This window comes from Microcaecilia unicolor, chromosome 10 (assembly GCF_901765095.1).
Source record: "Microcaecilia unicolor chromosome 10, aMicUni1.1, whole genome shotgun sequence".
Classification (NCBI taxonomy): domain Eukaryota; kingdom Metazoa; phylum Chordata; class Amphibia; order Gymnophiona; family Siphonopidae; genus Microcaecilia; species Microcaecilia unicolor.
This window is the reverse complement of record NC_044040.1, coordinates 156,889,763-156,895,762: the sequence shown is the minus strand read 5'-3', so window position 1 is coordinate 156,895,762 and position 6,000 is coordinate 156,889,763.

Genomic DNA, 6,000 nt, shown 5'->3' with positions numbered 1-6,000 from the left:
TAAAAATTGTTGAAACAAAATGGTCAGTGGTGTTCATCATGAAGAATATGGGAACAGATTTAAAGATCTCAATATGTGTACTTTGAAGAAAGCAGGAGTGGGGACGTATGACAGAGATATTTAAATACCTCTGGGGCATAAATGCACAGGAGATAGGCCTCTTTCAATTGACAGGAAATTCAGGAAAAAGAGCATCTTAGGATGAAGGTGAAAGGGGACAGACTCAGGAGTGATCTACAAAAATATTTATTTACAGAAAGGATTGTGAAATGCATGGAAAGGAGGTGATAGAGATGAGGACTGAATCTAAATTCAAGAAAGCATGGGACAATCACCAGAGATCTGTAAGGGAGAGGAAGAGATTGTAGGAAGTAGTTGGCATACAGGCTACCCAGTCTGCCCACCCACGGTTTTTTTTTTTCTTCGTTTTTTTTTAATCTGCCATCATATTATATGTTTCTGTGTTTACATGTAGACAGCACTGTTGCTCACCTAACAGGTATTTTCTATAGACAACAGGATTGATCAAGCACATAAGTGGGTGACATCATTGCATATCACCAGGACAGAATAGCTCTCCCAGAGCTGGGAAGTTAGTATAAAGTTCTGAGTAGGTGTGGGCCTTACAGCATGCAGTGGTCTCCTCAGCTAGTTCCATAGCTCAAGAATTAATGGAATTCTCAGGATTGTAGGAGGTACTGTGAACCTGATCAATTCTGCTATCTAGAAAAACATGTATTCAAAGTGAACAAATAATGCATTTTCTCTTGCCAAAACAGGACTGAAACAGGCACACAAGGTAGTGACTCCCTAGCCCAGGGCTGTTAATTTCTTTATTTATGGTCCATTTTCCAGGAGTAACTTGCACAAAAAAGCAGTGTGAGAATAATAACATCACACAGATAAGTTGACCAGAACAGCTTGACCAAATGCACTTATTGTGGACAGGTCTTATTTTAGAGGTCATTGGGATTCATGAAAGCAACATTATAAGTCTATAAAGAGACAATAATGCTCATGCATATTTTAATAAACTTGGTAGCATACCATGCTCTGGAGAGTCAGAAGTGTTCTAAAAACCCAAGTAAAAGGTTTTATTCACCTTATCTAATACGCACAGCCACAGAATATCTCTAGTACCATTTTCAATCCAATTTGGCTGAAATATTTTCTAATTCTCAAGTGAGGATGAGGCGAGTCCAAAGGCTTTGGACAGCAGAGAATTTTATAACATATGTATATTTTTTTATTGAATTTTAAACATTTATACAAGACAAAGTAATCAACTCACAATATATACAGCAATACAAAAAAGAAAAGCAAATGAAAAAAAAAAGGAAATAATTATACTGTAATCTCAAATCATCAAGTTCTCATCACAGGAGAAGTTACAAGATAAAGAAGAATATTCTTATTGCTGCAAAAACATAACTAACCCTTATACTAATCTCCATCAAACTCATGTCCATTGGCTGACCTTGCTACTTTATCACTCAAGCCTCTTTCCAAATGTGAATGATTAAAAAACAAAAAAACAATAAAATGCATAACTATGTTGCTGGTACTTAACTAGACCCTTATATCAGGAAATATTTGTAATTTCTCAACACATAAAAGAAATTCATTATTTCTAAAGTAATTTTGCAACACTATTATTTTATCAGATTCTGAAGAAAAAGAAACCAACCAAGTTGCATGTGTTTGAAATTCCTCTTGGAAGGTTTCTAGAAACTTCGTAAGATCTAAAGTAATATTTTGTTGCAACTCATCAAAACCTTCCCCTTCTTTTTTTCATCGAGAACTTTAAATTGAAGGTAAAATATATTGGAGAGGGAGATTTGTTCAGCCTTGGATAGTGATGGAACCTCTTTCAAATGTCTTTGAAATCAGGAAAAAGCAATTTATATTAAATATATGTTTATTGTCATCACATATATTAAAAGAAAAAAATTCCACCAGAAAGTACACATCTCAAAATATCATTAATACTCTGTTGTACAATGACAATGTTTCCAAAATGCCCGTCCCTCCCAAGGAAGAATTCACATAGTCCAATTGAACAATAAACTCACAGTATTACTTAACAATATATTCAAAATATTAAGAAAATTGGAATGAATCCTAACTGGAAAAGTCTGTAAATATGGAGCCCAAAGCGTAAAAAAAAAACATTTTTGCACCTTCACATCACCCTCCACCACTGAAAGATGCTCCATGGTAAGGAGCTCAAACATAAGATTCTTCCATTGCATAAAAGTAGGAGGGGTGGGGGAAATCTACTGCAACAAAATACAGTATTTAGCAATAAGAGCAGCCCTAAGCAAAAATAAGCCTACATAAAGGGTGCTCTCAATAACACCAGTGATATCATCCAAAATACACATTTGCGGGGTGATCATCCAGCACTGTCAGTAGACCGTACTTAACAAAAGTCAAGAATTTTGTCCAAAAGGATTGAATAAGTGGACAATCCGATATAGTATGGTGATACATAGCTTCCAGATGACCACATTTGCGACAAGCTCCTGTTGACAACCCATCTTTTTAGCCCAGGAGGGGGTGTATATACATATGTAACAAAAACTTATATGCAGTTCCTGCAACTGTATACTACCTGCCAAGCGGGGGCCTTCTTTCAAACTCAGAAGGAAACAGTCAAGTGTGTATTCTCCAGTCTCTTGTCCAGTGAGCTATTATCCTGTCCAAAAGGGTGCCCCCCCCCCCCCGGTGTTCTTCTTAATTGTGGCATATCATCACCCAGTCAAGCCCCTATGAACAGCAGATAATGGCCAACTGTCATCACAGTAAGATTACATAAAATTCACTGGATGAGCTCAAAATAGGGCATGTATATAATGTTGCAATTGTAAATAAGGGTACCAATCAACCTGTCTCAAGTTATACTCCTTCTTTAACAAGTCATAGGCCAACATTTTTGGTTCATCATCTTCTAACACATGTTGTAGCAAAAACAACACTTGAGTTTCCCACCTAGCAAATGTACTTGACATCAAACCTGGTAGAAAGTCCACATTACCCCGGATTGGCGAAAATTGGGAGCAAATGGGAATGTAAACCATACTTCTTTTGGAATAGAGTCAAAGCCCAGCGCACCACCTTCACCAAAATATGGCAACATACAGTGGGAGGCAGCCTAGCAGATTTAGCATGTAAAACATAGGCTAATGTATGCAAACTACCACCACTGCCTCATAAGCCACATCACAAAATTCAGAAGATATACCCAATCCAGAGCACAGAGCAAATGACAAGATATTGCATATGCTCTAAGACTCAGCCCCCCATCTTGTTTTAATAACTGAAACTGATGACAAGAGGCCTGTGGTTTTTGCTTACCCCACAAAAAAATTACATATAAGTTTATTCCAAAAGGGCCAAATCTTGAGATTTAAAATTAAGAGGCAAATGCTCTAGTGAGTACACCCATTTGAGCAATAGCCCCATCTTTAGGAGCTGGATCCTACCCCAAAGGGACAGAGGGAGAACCCTCCACCTAGCACACAGATTTTTTGAAACAGATAATAATGGGATAACATTCATAGCGTACAATTGCCCCAGATCCAGTGAACCCAAAGTCCTAAATATTTTAATTTCTCTCCTGCCCACCTTAATGGAAAATGCCCCAGCCAATTTGTAGCTAAGTCACCACTTAAACAATAGGCTTCAGACTTGTCGTGATTAATCCAAAGCCCTGAATATCACCTAAAAGTGTGCAATAACTCCAAGGTTCTAGGAAGTTGTCGTAGGATTAGTAAGAGCCACCAGTAAATCATTGGCAAAAGAAAGCCACCTTAAACTATCTAGCACCTAGTTTAGGGGTCCTTTTACTAAGCTGTGGGAAAAAGGGCCCTGCAGTAGTGTTGGGAGCAGTTTTTTCCCACACACCAGGGCCCTTTTTACTACAGCCGGTAAAATGTCCCCCCCCCAAAATGGCCATGGGGTAAGATAACTCTTACCACATGGCCATGCAGCAGGGAGCACTTACCTCCACCCATTGAGATGGCAGTAAGGGCTCCTGCGGTAACCAGACAGAACACAGCAATGCCGAATTACCGCCAGGTTAGGGCTGCACTAGGGAAAAGAAATTTCCCAGAGTGCTCGAAAGGGCGCATGCTCCAGACATAACAACCACTGGTGGCTGCGTTGGACTGATATTAGTTCTGTTTTAGCATGCGGTAAGTCCACTAATTTTCAAAGTAGCTGTTTTTATTTAATTACATGGAGATATAAAACAATATATCCAAAATAATAGAAGTATGCTATGTAATAATAATACGAATTGATACCAATAACCAAATAGCCCTGTGAATCAATAGATATCATATATATTACTAGGACTGTACCAAATATTCATATACTTTATAGCTTTACATTTTGCATAATAGTATTATAGCTTCTAAAACTACATACTTCCTTATTATATATGTCTAGATTTCATGATATTAATATAGGCTACAGATCATTTAACCATTAATTTGGGGCTTGATTCATACTTCTAAGCTGGTATATATCTTCTGCATAGAAGGGGGACAAGTATTGGAAAAATGTGTCAGTTCAACACATGTATTACAGCATAATGTTGCTACTTGTTCTATAATGTCACCAAATTCAAGTCTTCCTTTCTCAATATGCTGCCAAAATCCTGATGCACTCTCAGCTTCTGCTTAGGCTACAGTAATTTGTTCCTCAGGAATCTGCTGCTTAACCATCCCCTTTTCATTACAGTCCATTCAAAAATGCAGCCTAGTGACATCATCATAACTACCTAACTACTGTTATTAAGTCACTACATGGGGGGGGGGGGGGTCATGGAAGTGTCCGAGAGTGGAACAGTGTTGGGGGGGGGGGGGGGTTTATGGTTTTGTCAGAGGTGGGATTAATATGTCAGGGCCACCTTGCATTGAAGTTGGGGCAATTGGGGGCATGGTCCTCGGGGTGGGGTTGGAGGCAATCACCCCTGCACATCCTGTGACAGCTGCTGGTAATGAAGATGCACTTAGGAGTCCTTTTACAAAGGTACGCTAGCGTTTTTAGCGCGTGTATTAAATATACGTGCGCTAAATGCTAGAGGACGCCCATATATTCCTGTGGGTGTCTCTAGCACTTAGAGCACAGTAATTATTAGTGCATGCTAAAAAAAGCTAGCATGCCTTTGTAAAAGACCCCCCCCCCCCCTTACCTTCTCCTTTTAAGCTGGAAGTATTTGGATAAATGCACAAGTCCATTAGTATGAGCAGGACTGGGTTTTGTATATTTCATCAACAGATATGAACAATGCATGATCACCTAAAACATGAACTCAGTGAGAAAAGAGGGGATCTGACTATATTAATAGGAGCAACAGCATGCTTTTCATTCAATATAATTCAAGACAATATTCTGCAATTTACCTTATAAAGGTTCAATGCAGAGGACAAAAACAATTGATCAATATAACTTAATGAGAATATACGAAGTTTTAAAGCTGTTAATCTCCCAAGAATTTACTAAACATTAAAGTTTGTAATTTCTTGTTGCGTGAAGTACTACCGGTACATTGATTACATTTTTATGATTTGGACTAAGGGAGAAAAGGCTCTCAAACAATTTTACAGTTCTTTCAATGCATACCATCCTTCAATCAAATTTCAAAATTGACTACTCCACAGAAAGTGAACTTTCTAGATACCACAGTCTCTATCAACAATGACTGTATAGAAATATATTTATACACACACACAGAACTGACTGACAGATGCAGCTACCTCCATAATTCTAGTTTCCACCTGTCACATACAAAAAAACCCATTGTACACAGCCAAGCTATGCGATACCACCACATCTGCTCTGACCCAAGAGCAGGGGCGTAGCCAGACAACAGATTTTGAGTGGGCCTAGGCAAGAAGTGGGTGGGCACCAAGTGTTCTCCTCCCCACCAAAAAATATCTCAGCTGGCAGGAAAACGTTTCTTTCCACCTTGGCAGCCTGCAGCAGGCATGC